The sequence below is a fragment of the Pyxicephalus adspersus genome, chromosome 4, assembly GCF_032062135.1.
Source record: "Pyxicephalus adspersus chromosome 4, UCB_Pads_2.0, whole genome shotgun sequence".
NCBI classification, from domain to species: domain Eukaryota; kingdom Metazoa; phylum Chordata; class Amphibia; order Anura; family Pyxicephalidae; genus Pyxicephalus; species Pyxicephalus adspersus.
Genome location: NC_092861.1, coordinates 59,345,480 through 59,360,791, shown reverse-complemented (window position 1 = coordinate 59,360,791; position 15,312 = coordinate 59,345,480). Strand labels below are relative to the sequence as shown.

The following is a 15,312-nucleotide window of genomic DNA, read 5'->3' as shown; positions in this document are numbered from 1 at the left end:
GAGAAGCACGCGGGATCGCGGTATCGGGTAAGTATGTTACCGGTTTTAATTATTTTTTAAACCTGCATTCGCCGTATAGGACGCACCCACTTTTCCCCCCCAGTTTTGGGGAAGAAAAAGTGAGTCTTATACGCCGAAAAATACGGTACTTATGTTTTTTTTAAAGGTATTTATAAAATGATACGCCTAAAGATAAAAAGGAATTCCTCTTTAAATAGACCGGTGTACATATATACCAAAACAAACTCAATTAGCAATATGTAGCATGGCTGTCTGGCTACCAATATGCACCTCTGAAGTTCCTTCAGTACCCTTTAAAATACAATACAGTACTTTTGCAGGCATTGCTGTGAAGAATATTAAATACTAGTAAGAAAAAAAAGGACTAAGGCATGGTTCATATTAAAATACAATTATTATTATTATTAAACAGGATTTATATAGCGCCAACATATTACGCAGCGCTGTACATTAAATAGGGATGTATTAGTATTTTGTTTTTGGTGGTTTCAGTCCACATGTGAAATATGCATGTAGCTAAATATGTGGCAAGTATATGGCAATAGACTGAACACCTGATCTGCATAACTAGGAATAGGTAAGAAATATTAAGAAGTATTAAATGCAGAGGATCAGAACGCCAACCATGAAAGCTGTGTTTTGTAGAACTGGGTCAGAATTAGCAGCCTATTTAAACTCTCAGTCCGACAAAATCAGCAGTGCTGCTCACAAACCTGAACCATCCTAACTATGCTTACTGAATCCTGTAATGATTGGCAAACTGCAAGGTTAAGTGGATCTTCTTTACCAAGCAAAAATGGCCCTACTTTAACAAGCAGAAAAGGCCCTACAAGAAAATCAAATTAATGATCTGAAACTCCATTCATCAGTGTGAGCATGAAATATATAGGACTTCAGTTATTAATCTATCTAATGCAAATACTAATATTTAGCAAGTTCAGAGCAGAAGTCCACATAGCAAATAGTATCAAAAGACAAACAACCACTTTTGATCAGACTAAAATATCACTGAATGGATGTAAAGGCCGATAGTCATGAAAAGGCTACACCCAATGTTATGAAAAGGAGTTAGCTGATACTTAAAAAAAAAAAAAAAAACACTGTATTCTTGTTTGGCTACTAGTATCAGCATCAATGTACATTGTTTCATATCACTTTACAAGCATTTTCCTTTCAAAAAATAGATTGATTCCACATTTCAAAGCACATATTTTCAAAGCTGTACCCAGGGCAAACAGCCCACCTACAAATTCTCTATTCATAACTCTCTTCTAGTGCCAGTTATAGAGGGACTTGGTCTTCAATCTTTATCCAGTAATGTTGTAAAGTTGGGGGAAGTGTAGGGTATGGGTTTGACACACTGGCAAGCGTACACACTTATCTGTTGTGTAGGTCTGCGACATAACTTCATCAGGGCCTAGATGACCAACTGAGTATTTGAATCTTACCCTTTATTACTTCAAAGGGGAGTCAGTTAAAATGAAAACATCCCACTTGCTTATACTGCCGCGGATCTCTTGATCCCTCCAGAGCTGTCCTTGATTTGGCCCGCACTGTCCTAGTTTCCTTCTTTGTCCTAGTTTCCTTCTTTGTCCCGGTGCGGAGGAAGAGTCGGGCACTGCCACCTTCTGTCATCTTGCTTCTTCTGCCTACGTCACCTGATCTTGTACTGTCCAGGCGCAAGAACTAATGACGTATCCTGTATTTGTAAAAAAAAAAATTTAAAAAAAGGAGCAGTATCTCAGGAGTGTCTGCAGCAGTTTTTTTTTATTTTTTAAGAAGAAAAAGCAAATTTTTACTTCATATAAAAGGGTAGATAACCCTTTTGTATTAAGTAAAAATTGTGGTCATAGGCCCACTTTAAGTAAAGATGACTCTTACTTAGATCACCTATTATGTACTAAAAACTAATATGGGACCAGATTTCTCAGAAGCACCAGATCTTAAAAAATTGGAGAGCTAGAACATTCTACAAACCAGGTATCACAGAAGTGTTTGTAATTTAGATTAAATATTTAAAATTATCAGGGAGCTGTATATCATCTAATAAAATCTATCATGATTCTATATGTATGGATCTATATTCCTGTCAAGCATTCCTGCTTTGCTGGATTTTTGAGAATGGTAAATGCCACAAACCTTCATTGCAGCTGATTGTGACCCAAAGTTCTCATCAGAACGGCTTTCTTATTTTTGTTTGGGCACACTACCCCACAACATACATCCACTATACCACCACCAGCCTGAACTGCTAATACAAAATAGGATGGATCTAAGATCTCCTGTTGTTCATGTCAAATTCTGACCCTTAAACCCTTCATCTTGTCTTGTGCTTGTATGTGGAAGATTTTGCTGTGAACAGACAACATGCGGTCAGTGGAGCTCTCCATACAGGTGAAACAAGCCATCCTTAAGCTGCAAAAAAAAAGAAAAAACCCATCCGAGAAAATACTACAGTATTAGGAGTGGCGGATGATCGCAGAATCATTTCCATGGTGAAGAGAAACCCCTTCACAAAAGCCAACCAAGTGAATGACACTCTCCAGAAAGTAGGCGTATCGATATGCAATCCACTCATAAGCCTCAAGAATATAAAGGCTAGATTGGACTCAAAAACAGCTAAAAAAAAGCCAGCACAGTTGTAGAAAAACATTCTTTGGACAGATGAAACCAAGAACAACCTTTACCAGGTTGGCAAGAAAAAAGTATGGAGAAGGCGTGGAACAGCTCATGATCCAAAGCATACCACATCATCTGTAAAACATGGCGGAGGCAGTGTGATGGCTCGGGCGTGCATGGCTCCCAGTGGCACTGTCATTGCAGCAAAGGGTTTTCAACCAAGTATTAGAAATGAACATTTTATTTTCAGCTTTTTAATTTGTCCAATTGCTTTTGAGCCCCTGAAATGAAGTCACTGTGTTAAAAAACGCTTTATTTCCTCATATTTTTATGCAATCTTTTTGTTCAACCCACTTCAGTTCAACTGCATCTGAGTTGTTTCATTTAAAATTATTTGTGGTAATGTACAGACAATGTACATGTAGATACACAACATGTAGATACACAACATGTAGATACACAACATCTATACAGACTCTGTAGGAGCTATGTTAAATATTCATGACAGTCAATAACTTCAAGTTAATTCTGCTTAAAGTGGTTTTACAAGGTAATGAGTCAGGGGATACTTATTTCTTCACATGTGGCTTCTTTTTGGTATCATTTTAGGTAAGCAAGTAATGAAATTGTTAATTCTGGGGGGGGGGGGGGGTTTATACCTGAGGTTACATTTATTAATTTTAGAATCTTCCGAAGATTAGTAGATTTTTTTTATCCTAAACCCTAGTATTTTTTTTCTCAAGTCCTTTTTTTTCATGGATGTAGAACAAGCAAAACAGAAGTGCACAGATCAGGCACATGATAACATCATTTATTAGATGAACAGTAAATAAATAATAATGTTGCACCTACTAGTATAATAAGGAAGCCGTTCCAGAGATTCTATGGTGTGGCTTTACAATCATAGCCAACGGTGGATCCCTTGCTGATAAAGGAAAGGATCAGAACTTGCATTAAATTAGAGACACCTTGGCATCCTGGATTAGTTTAGGTTGCACTGTGAAACCTAGCATATCCACTTTCAGGTCCGGGAAATAGAATGGTTGCTATTAGCGTCCATGCATTTCAGGTTTTCTAGTCCTTTCTTAGGACTCTCTCCTAGCAACTGTTATCCCTGACCCAGAAGTCAATATGTTGTGTTTCACAGTGTAGCCTGAGCTGTTCAGAGACTGTTTTCTCTAGCTGACTGTAAAGTCTGATTTATTCCATTATCTGCAGGTTATTTCATTATCCAGCAAGGGATTTTCTCTGGCCATGATAGTGGAGCCCCCCACAGACTATGGCACTGCTTCATACTTTACTTTTCAAGTCTACTTGTGAGTGCAGTATTTACTTTTTATTATTTTTATTTATTTATTAACCACCCGAGCGATAAACCCGACCTTGGTTCGGGTTAAAAAAAATTACAATTATCGATAAACCCGAACTTTTCTCACTGTATGAAAATACAGTGGGAAATATTCGGGTTTATCGATCACTTACCTGGTCCCACTGCGATCATCTAGCGTCGTGTTCCAGCGTCGTGTTCCAGCGTCGTCCTCCAGCGTCGATCTCCAGCGTCTGGTGCCTTCTTCTCCGTCTGTAGCGTGTGCGTGTCCCTCGGCGATGACGTCGGCGCGTGTGCAGGAAATTCAAATTGAAACTCATTCAAACACATTTTGTATTGGATTGAATACAAACTCCTGTATCCAATCCAATACAAAATAATTCAAAATAAATACAAAGTATGTAATTGGTAAATTCAAACTTTCATTTTGTATTGGATTGGATACAGGAGTTTGTATTCAATCCAATACAAAATGAGAGTTTGAATTTTGTTCTCATTTTGTATTGGATTGAATACAAAGTCCTGTATCCAATCCAATACAAAATAATAGAAAATATATTTATGTGGTTTTGTCTATAGGTATGTGACGGACACTAGGGAGGTGTTTTAGAAAAATATATTACTATACAGTATACCAAATTATCGCATTTTCAGTATTTTTCATTTATTTATGTATTCTTGTTTAAGCTAATTTTTGTGTCTTTAATTTTATTAAAAGTAATTTTTTTTTTTACATGATTGTGTGTTTCAAACATTTTTTATATTTATGATATCTACTAGAACCCTGTTCGGACATATTTCTGTAACGCTTTTGGAACAGAAATCTAGACATCAGTGAAACGCCCAGGTGGTTAACATAGATTTTCAGTATACAAAATATAGCAAAAATAGAAGAGATATACACAAAAGCATAAAACGGAACAGCTTCAGCAAAATTTACTACCATAAAAAGACAAACCCATATTCAAAGAGAAGAAAAAATTATAGATTAAACATTAAAGATTAGGCATAGTATTTACTTTTAAAACATAAACGTGGTTATCATTTAATGACTTGGGCTACGTACACACGTCAGATGATTCTCGTCTAACTATTGCTTCAGAGCTAGTATCCGATGAGAATCTAACGTGTGTACAGTGCTCATCTGACGTAGTTCATGGATCTGTCCTGGCAGATCCACCAATTATGAATTACCTCAATGCAAGAATGCACAATTGGCCTGTATGTACAGCGCTCGTTCATGCATCTTTCAGTGTTAGACAAAAGTCTAATTTGTGTACACAGCCTGTGGTTCCATTTTGTTTGTTCTTTATAAAGAACAGTCTGATGTTACCTAGACTTGATTCTCCGTTCTCTGCTAATAAGAGCTGATAGCTGATTAGAGCTATTCACAATTTCAGCACCCCAGCTTTTACAAATTTTATGATGGGATCAGAATTGTAAAATCTTGTAAAAATGCAAATTGGGGACCCCCGGGGCCACTTACAAAGAAAGGAGCATTGTGAAAGGGCCCTTAAATTTATACTTTTCTCTCACAAATCTATAACTGTCATACTATGTTACCCTGTCTGCTTCTCTTTTTTGAACCCCAATTTTCTCTAGAATGGTGGGGTGTAAAGCCCCAAATGTAGGTGCAGTTGGGGGACACCTTTTGATAAACCCCCCACACTAAAATTTCATTACTATGGCAAACACACTGACCTGTTAACACATTACTGCCCACTTCTAACACTGGAACTCCAATTCCTCTGAAAGTGTATCACAATGGCATCATTAGAACATAAAAAACTCTGCCCATCAAAACGCAATTGGGGTTCAGGTACTGGTAGGGTACAGTCATGTGTAACAGGGCAGCATGTTTTGATTGGCAGAGTTTATGTAATGATGCCATGGGGATGAAAGTTTAGGGGTGTTAGCCACAAGTGTCCCCCACTTAAACCTTTGATTTTGTTTATCTGCACCTCTCTGTTCTAGGGAAACTAGGGTTCAAGGTAGGGAAGCGGACAGTTTGATGGGCAGAGGTTTTTATGTTCTAATGATGCCATGCTAATGAAATTTAGGGGTTTATACATCTGTTCTCCACTTGCAACTACATTCCTGCACCTCCCCATTCCAGATAAAGTGGGATTCAAAGAACAGAAGCAGAAGGGGCAGGAAAGTATTACAAGTAGTTTATAGTTTGGTGAATAAAAATATTTAGGGGGCCCACCCCAATGCTTCTTGCTATGTAAGTGCTCCCGGGGGTTGATTTAGGATTGAACACAATGAGTTGTTAGGCTGCAGAATCTGACAAGCAGCCTTTACACACACAGTTTTTGTTTTTGGCAGTGATGAGAGAAGGGCACTGGCTGTCCTGTCCCCATCTGCAATCACATTCATGATGCTCTTTGTGTTACCTAGGTATAAGGCTAAGAGGTGACATCTAAAATTAGGCTGAATTTACACTGGCAGTAAGGTTGCATTTGCTGCGTTTACTCCTCATTTACCTCTTGCCAGGAACCACTGCTGCTTGAAAAACTGCTGGGCCTGAAAAGCCCAGCACTTACCACCGGTTACCAATCCCTGTCGCCCAGCAGTTTCCAAGAAGTCATTCAGGAGGGGCATTTTTACTGATAAAATATGTAAACTAAGCCTAATTTGTTAAGCCACACTGATCACAATATTACACTACAACAAGGGATTACACCATTAAAACATGGAACTCTAAAGAGTTGAATTAAAATACACAAATCTGGACTGTTAGGGCATATTACAAAAAAAAAAAAAATGGAAAAATTGTACATTCTAACAAGCCAGGCATTAGAAAGTTGGAACAATGTATAGGGGGAAGGTAGAACACTAATACAATAATAGAATTTACTGGATACCTATGGCATAAATACCTAGGAGCTCTAAATTTGCTGTGTCTAGCCCCGCCCACTTAACCACCCGGCTACAGTTTCCTCCCTCCCGGCTGAAAACAAATTCTGGGGAGAACACGTATAGTTCTTTTATAATAAAGTGTGGCAACAGCTCTGATTTATTTTTCAAACTACACTCTCAAAATTATATTTGGAAGCTTAGTGATAGCTATAGGCAACAAAAAAAGAAGTCTTTAATGGCTTGTTCCACATATGAGCACTACCTGAATATAACTTCTCATAGAAATGGGCTTCCTAATGTTCTGCAGTGGCCTAAAAATGGGACTTTTTATGCACTAAAGTTTGCTGCTGTGCAGTGTAGAATGACTTGCATTGAACCAATGCATGAAATGCATGCAGCTATGCACTGTGACAATGCGCTTGTTGCATCAAATCCCATATGTGAATGACTACGAACACACTATTTCTACATTAGTTATTATGTATTAAGGCATGGGTAAAATTAGACACTCACAGAACAATTGTAGGAATATATACAGCAAAAGATTCTGTCTATTCAGACTGACAATAATGCTCTGAAAGATGCACATTAATGACCAGCAATCAATTATAGAAGCAGATAGCCCCAAGGCACATTCACTCCACATTTATTTTCATCTTGGCAATAAACTGCTTTACACCTGATGCAACTCTACTAAAGAAATGATTCTCTAATAGAAATAGATCTTTTACAGCTTTCATTTATCATTACAATACAGCATATAGTAAATAGTTATTGAAATGTATTTATAGCAGCATATCCAGTCAAACTTCCTTTCCCTCTGGCTGTTATTAAAAGTTATTACTAATAAACAGGTAATTACTAAGTTTTTTGCTTTGTTGAGCTTTTTCATTATGACTATATATTTTATAAATCTTTATTTTTTTGAGAATCTTTTAGCGTAATTTGGTAAACCTTTTTCGTTCAAATGATATACTTTACTGGAAATTAGATATGATTCCTTATACATCACATGCTTTTTATCTGCTAAAAATTATGTTTTATCTGCTTCATTACCATTTTTCTGTTACACTTATCATGCAGTCTTCATACATTCTCTGTAAATAGTTTGTCTTGATAACATGTCGTTTGAGGAAATGATTGCAAAGATTACTTGGTGTTTACAAATTTATTGAAAAATCATCTAACATATCATAATCTCCTGCATTATCTTGCCATTAATTTCCACTAGGCCCTTGTTGTTTCCTCTAGGCCCTTGTTGTTTCCTCTGCAATTGTATGAGCACAAATGTGTATATGGGTATACAATGTTTGTGAGTGCGTGTGTATATGTATGTGTTTAAGTGTGTGTGTGTGTGTGTGTGTGTGTGTGTGTGTGTATATATATATATATATACACACACACACACTAGTTTTAGTAGTTTTGCCAGCCTTAGTTTAGGGTGAAACCTGAGCAGACCTGATGTTGGGTTTTGCATTTATGTGTATCAAGATGCTTCTTGAAACTCCAGACCCAAAATACTAAGTCTTACCTGTTTTTGATTTAGTTTACAGCTACATGAAAACTCAGACAAATTGTTAAAAAGGTATCTTTACCTGTGCTGTATTCTGCCAAAAACGTCAAAATTGGTCATGTTGGTGGTGTAGACAATTTGCAGTTTTTAGTTGTTGATATTTCATTTATTAGACATACTTAAATTACAACAGTCATAAGCAATTCTGTTCCATAATTTGAATTTTTTAATCCTTTCTTTGATCCCTTATGAGGGGCATTTTTCAACTGATATCGTTTACCTGTCTCTTCTAGCCTTACCATGTTGACTGACAGGATACTGTGTATAGTTTGTTGTACACCCTGACTATGTTTTCACTGTTTTCCAAGCAGGAATATAACTATGCAGTCCTGTTTCATGATGAGGATGTAAGTTTTAGCACTTCCTCTGCTTAATGGTTCACCCTTGCCTGCAGTTCCCCAAAATGTGCCAGACAATAAGAATGGCATGAACTGTATCTGTGTATGTTTTATACTTCTTACTGTGTATGACTCCTAATTTGGTTTGTATGTGTGTTATGTTGTTCATATAGAAGCATGTCTTCTAGCCAATACCACTTGTTTATAATTCAATATTTATGCATGCACACTGTGGACACAATATAAAATTTTAAAATCACAAAATTTTCATTTTTACCAGTTACAGGTTTGGCAGGAAAGAAACCCTGGTGTACTACTCAGTTGCATTAGGGAAACATCAGGTTGTATAAATATTAGGCATCTTAGGAATGGGGAAATATTTTGGCAAGTAAATTTCCCACATTTTAGCTGACTTTGGCTTCCTGTAGTTTAGCTTTAAGCATAATTTATTCCTTTACCCCACTTACCCTTCCCTGATTCTCTGAAGTTCTCATGTTCAGATAGCATAAATCCATAATTAGAATGTTTATCTAAAATTGTGAAAGCTGTGACGTTTGGCTGCTATCCAGATGATACCAAAGCTTGCTTTATGTGTATCTGTTCTTTCCTGATAGCAAAAGAAATAAAAAAAATTTAAAAAAATCCACTCTGCAAATGCAAGTTTAGCTCACATAACACTCTATCACTATTTCTGTGCAGTCAGCAGAATGTGACAATAAAGATCTTTACCAGGTATAGTGATGTAATTTATTACTTAAGGATTATCAATATAATACAAAGTGCCTGTCATGGATTGATGGAACCACCACTAGCCACGCTGTAGCAAGGTAAACTCAGAAGTATATGGGCTAGGGCCAGTGTCAAGGGTAGTGCCTGGATCATTGGTGGCAAATCTAGAACCACTTTTATTTATTCTCATATTTGGGGTTTGTCAGGCTTTACCAAAATGTCATATTGCCAATTTCATCTGTTCACTGCATGCGTGAGGTTGGCCTGCATATCAATACTCTGTACTATGCAGGAATTGTGCAGGTATTTGCTCTATATTGCAGCCATCAATTTCGATCTAATAGGTTGTTAATCTTATCAAATGAATGCTAGCTACCACACATACATGGATGGATGTGTCACCAAATTTAATACTGTAGTTTCTTCTGTCACCCACACCTCATTTAATACTGGACAGCATAACCATGCTGTGTCTGAGAAAATGTTAACATTTATATTTTTACCTGGGTGGGATAATAAAAACTGTGGTCTTAATTTTTTTTATTTTAAAACTATTCACTATTCATATATTCATATTTTTATGTTGGTGTATATAAATGTAAAAAACAAATTAGGCAGAAAAATATACTTAATATTGATACACTTTTAAGTACATAAGTTCGGGAACAAGTAGTTAAGTTTATAACCCAGATTCTTGAACAATCTTAAGTTCTCATTTTTATGCCTTCTGTGTGCCATGTCCCTGTATCCCAGATGGGATTCAGCACTTGTCAGTCCTGCCTGCGGGCAGGACATTCCTTGCTCAAAGAGGATATGAGTGTCAGGCACATGATCCTCTATCTTAAGACACAGGAGACAACAAAAAAGCCCTGTGCTCTGGTTTTAGACCGCTTTTTCTTTCTGTTTGTGAAAACAGTTTAATGCATTTTTAGAGAAACAGTATATGTGGTATATTTTGATGTATAAGGCTTCTAAAAAACACATAGATATTACATTTAGCAAAGAAAGTAGAAACATGCAGTAACACATATCAGGCATCAGTTGTCCCTTTATAATACATAAAAAAGCTTAAAGTCAAAACATTATTTAAACAGGTTTTTGTGGGTACTATAATTTGTTTTTCCATATTTCCCTTTTCATACATTGGCAACAAAAACTCTTTATTTGTGTGGCACAGTGTGCTCCAGAGTTGATAACTGCATGTTAACATCTCCTAAGAATTGCACAAAATTAGTTAATGGCTCTATGGTAGTCAGACTAGTTATACTTCTGTAGTCCTAAAAAGATTGTTAGTTGTAAAAATAGTAAACATTTTAGAATTGTATTATATTTGGTAAAGAACTGTGAGTAAAATTATTATGGCAGGTTTAATGTGTAAATCTGGATTACAGCTCCTGAATGCTCTTTCAAGTAGATCTATTTGAAACATTCGCAAGACTTGGAATTCAATCACTAAGCAGCTCATACTTAGAAGTACTTTTTTGTTTATTTTTTATGCTTCCTGAGGCTAAATAGTGACATGGGAGCAGGTCTGATATTTGACAGTAGTGTTTTGAGTTGCTGTGTGTAAAATGTGCACTGTGCTTTGCAGCTAGACACAGAGCCATAAAATATTTTTATCATCCAGAAATATTGTATGATGACGTATAATGAATATAACACAAATCTTGGGATAACATGGTAACTCAATCCTAATTCTACTAAAATCTATTTACATATAAGCTGAACTTATAATACCCTGGAAACTTCAGATGCAGTGGTATTGATTACTTTCCACCCCTCAGGTACCCAGTCAGTCTCTCTCCCTCTGTCTGTCTCTGTCCCTTGACCCATAGTCTTGGGATGAAATGAGCAGAAAGTCACTGGTTTGTGGTTTTGAGTGAGAGAACAGGTCGGCTCTACTAGCTGGTGGCAGAATAAGAAGGACCCAAAACTTCATCCCAACTGCTTTGGCTTTATTGTAGTTTCACAAAACAAACAAAAAAGGATTAAAAAAAATAAGAGCACAAAGGCATGGACACTTCTTCCTGGCACGATATAATTGAGCAGGTCAGAATCTAATTACAGATGTAGTAATTATAAATCAACTTTATTTTCCAACACTTGTCTGTAAATGGCCTTTCTGTATACTTGTATGTACTCCATCACAGTGAGAAAATACACCACCACCACCAGTGGTCATTAGGGCTATATTGGACATATTTAAAAGGCCTAATTTCTATTGTTTTTTCCTGATAAGATTATTCTGTCTGCATCCACCATCCTTCTCCATAGACTTAACCCAAACTCTTAGCCCCTTACCGACATAAAATGACAATCGCTGGAAACGATCTTTCATGGCAAATGTGCTCACTGTGTTCTCCTCCTTTTTTAAATGTACAGTAGTTGTTTTCTTGATCATTTCAATCAAATATTGGAACAGCTCTTCATGCAGATGGTGAACAGGTTTCTGTATATATGTCTATGAGGTGTTTTTTAAATTCGGCAACATTCTCTGATGGAGAGTTAAACAAAACCATTTAAAGTACATGGTTCTGGAAAAATTCTGCTTTGTAAATCAAACCCAATGTGTGGCATTTCTGGTAATGTTGGCAACAGATAAAGTCAGTGGGAATAGAAATGTCTGCTAATGCTGATATTTTAAAAAAGAATTGGTGTTTTAAAGCAATTCATAAACTTGAGATGATGGTTACAAGATATAACTGTCAGCTGATCTCTCTGTGGTACCAGCTGAGATGAAGATAATGATTAGCCTGGTTAGTAATCTGCCCCAGTCACTTGCCTGCTATATTCTGTTGTAACATAAAATGTCTACTTGGCTTCAAGCAGGGCTGGAATCACTATTAGACACAACAGGAAAGTGCATATAGTCCTATATAAATAATGGCTGCACCTTTTTTCCCATCAGCAGTAGGAAAAATACTTTTCATATAAATTTATTTATACTTTACATCACAATATTGTGAACCAGCTTACAACTCGAAAAACAAAGGAATGTCTTTTGTAAAGGCTGTTCTAACAGAGATGTTATGTAGATTACAAATATCTGCTCTTTTAACTGCTTACTGGTTTTTACAGTACTAGTGTTCATAACTTTGAACTGAACCTTTGAGCAAGTAGATCATTTTTTAACACATGGGAACAGCATCATCATTTTTCTTTTTTTCATAAATCCACCTTAATTGTGATATACAGCCAAACCATATTCCTTGAAGTATTATGTCACAGTATAGATTTATGCTAGAGAAGCAGTAAGAATATTTTGGTTACCATTAATATTATTTATTTAAATTGTGGAATATGGGTAGGCAATGTCTTCATCCTACCTGCTAGGCTAAAGAACTGAGGCTTGTGCTTCTAGTCAGGGGTTTCTTGTCTTTTCATTGGAAACCTTTTATGTAGACAATGCTGCTTGAATGATTCTACTTTCTACACGTGTATTAGTATGGTATGGGCCTTTTGTGATTGCTGAGATGCATAGAACTCTGCTATGCTAAAATATGTCATGTACAAAAAAAAAAAATGTTTACGTAACTGTGTATACTACTGGGTAAGAATTCAAGAAATGCCATAAACCCAACAGTAATTTTAATTATCTGCATTTTATGCAGTCTGTTTCCAGTTCAATGTTTACTGACAGCATTGTTCTTTATGCTTCCTCCCAACATTAACCACATCTCGTAAAACAACGAAGGTAACCATGAACGGTTGAGGCATGAGGAAGGATCTGCATTTTAATTATACTGTCGGAATATTTGAATAGTTTTTGTTCATGCAGACAATAAAGACGTTTTTGTAAAGATGTCTATGGAGTCTATTTAAAATTTGGTCAATCTGACATTCAACGACATTCTGTCACAGAGAATGAATCGCTGCCATTATAGAGCACATGATCCAGGAAGATTCTCCAACAGAGAATGGTGCTGAGAAAGTCAGATTTGCTGCATTATAAATAGACCCCAGTGTGTGGCATTTCTGGTAATGTTAGCAGCATATAGGAAGAATTTAATGTAAAAAAAAATGTTTAATTTATTCTCCATTTTTTAAAATCCAGTTTCGGTATGTTTTGCTATCACGGGGTACTGTGGTGACATTCAGTTTACCTTTGAGTGTGTGATACACCTTGACCTCTTTCATAGTTTAATTTTGAAATGTCTTCAAAGTTTTCTAGTTATAACAGCAATATATTATAAACAGTACCTAAGCACTGTTATATTTAGTACTTTTTGTCAATAAATTCTATAGGATTCAATAGAATTGTGACCTATTCAAATATTTTTGATCCACAATCCTCAGATATAGTTATTTGTTTTTCTATGTGAATGTGCGTCATTACATCAGTAATATAAATTGCCGTATAAATAGGGCAGAGATAACACAGACTGCTTTGCTACTGACTGTTGTAGCAAGGTGTGACTTTATTAAACATCCGGATCTAAGGTTGGCTTTTAGGAATAGGCTGCAGAAAGTTTATTACTTGTCCAATTATGTAATCTTATTTACGTCATATTTTTTTACTTTGGCCTTTCAAAAGTATACATAATTTGAAATTAAATATATGAATTCCAGAATATTATTTTTTGTGTGCGTCATCCCTTGCACAAAAAAAATAAATGAAAAACAAAGCAGCCAATTATGCAAGACATGCTCTACAATTATGAAAGCAGCATATTCCCTTAAAAAAACTGCAATTTACATTTACCACTCACATTTATCACAGCAATAATAAATTAGTTTGTTTTTTTTTATATATTAAATAAAAACATTAAAACAAAACTCCCTTCATTTTACCAATGTATTACCACTTCAGGGTGATCTTTGGAGGGGAAGCCTGTTTTATCAATGTTTTTTTTTTTTTAATACTCTTAATGCTTAAGGTAAACCCAACATTTGGCATAGAATAATGCAGCATGTCTGAAATCACTTTAATATCTTTTTCAGTTCTGCAATTTGTAGGCAAAGTTATGAAAATATACTATTTAGTGCAACAATCTATTCCCATTAAATTGCTTCAGAAGTAAAATGGTATTGGAATTGCATTTTAATTCCTTTCAATAGAATCAGAAAATGAATATGAACTATGACACAGAAATTACACACATTTTGGCTTGGCATGTTCTAATTTTACTAAATTTAAATCCTAATTTCCTCTTTAGCAAGATGCTATTAACAGTTGCATGATGAGACCCATGTGTGTTTGGATGTCTTTTGTTTGTTCTTCCTGTTCCTTGTGGATTTATACATTGCTTTCATTAAACCTAACTACTCTACATATCTGTCTCTTTATGTATTTTTATGCTGCTTTATTTCTAAATTATATTTATCCTTTTGTGATTCATTCTGTTTTTGTTTCTTGTTTTTTTCAGGCCTCTTCTATGCTGAGAGCGTCATTAGCACCCATGTACGTTGCTGCTTTAAAAAAACATGGTATTTACATTTGCTTAATCAGCGTAGTGATATAACAAGGATAAAATACCACGTGCTTTATCCATCATTTGGATTATCACTCAAAGTACACATACACATTCTCACACCCATATATTGCTACTTTGCTGTGTATCTGCTGCATGTTCTTTTTCTTGCTGCACGTTCTATTGTTTCTGGAGATTCTTGTTAGCTAAACTTAAGGTGCGTACACACTTCCAATTTTTATCGTTCCAATCGAACGACGAACGATCGATTGGAACGAATCAAAAAATCCTTTGTAAAAAAGTAACCAACGACGCCGACGAACGAGGAAACTCGTTGGAAACGAACGACCGGCGGATCGGATTGGACGACGATCGTTGAACATCGTTCGTGTGTACGGTCGTTCGTTGATCGTCCATGTTCAGAGCATGCGT

General features: G+C 36.0%; 1 protein-coding gene across 3 annotated transcripts in view; it reads left to right on the top strand.

Annotated features, from left to right (window-relative positions):
- Nucleotides 1-15,312, top strand: part of ARMC9 (armadillo repeat containing 9) — a 78,277-nt gene that overhangs the window by 25,647 nt on the left and 37,318 nt on the right. The window lies entirely within an intron of this gene.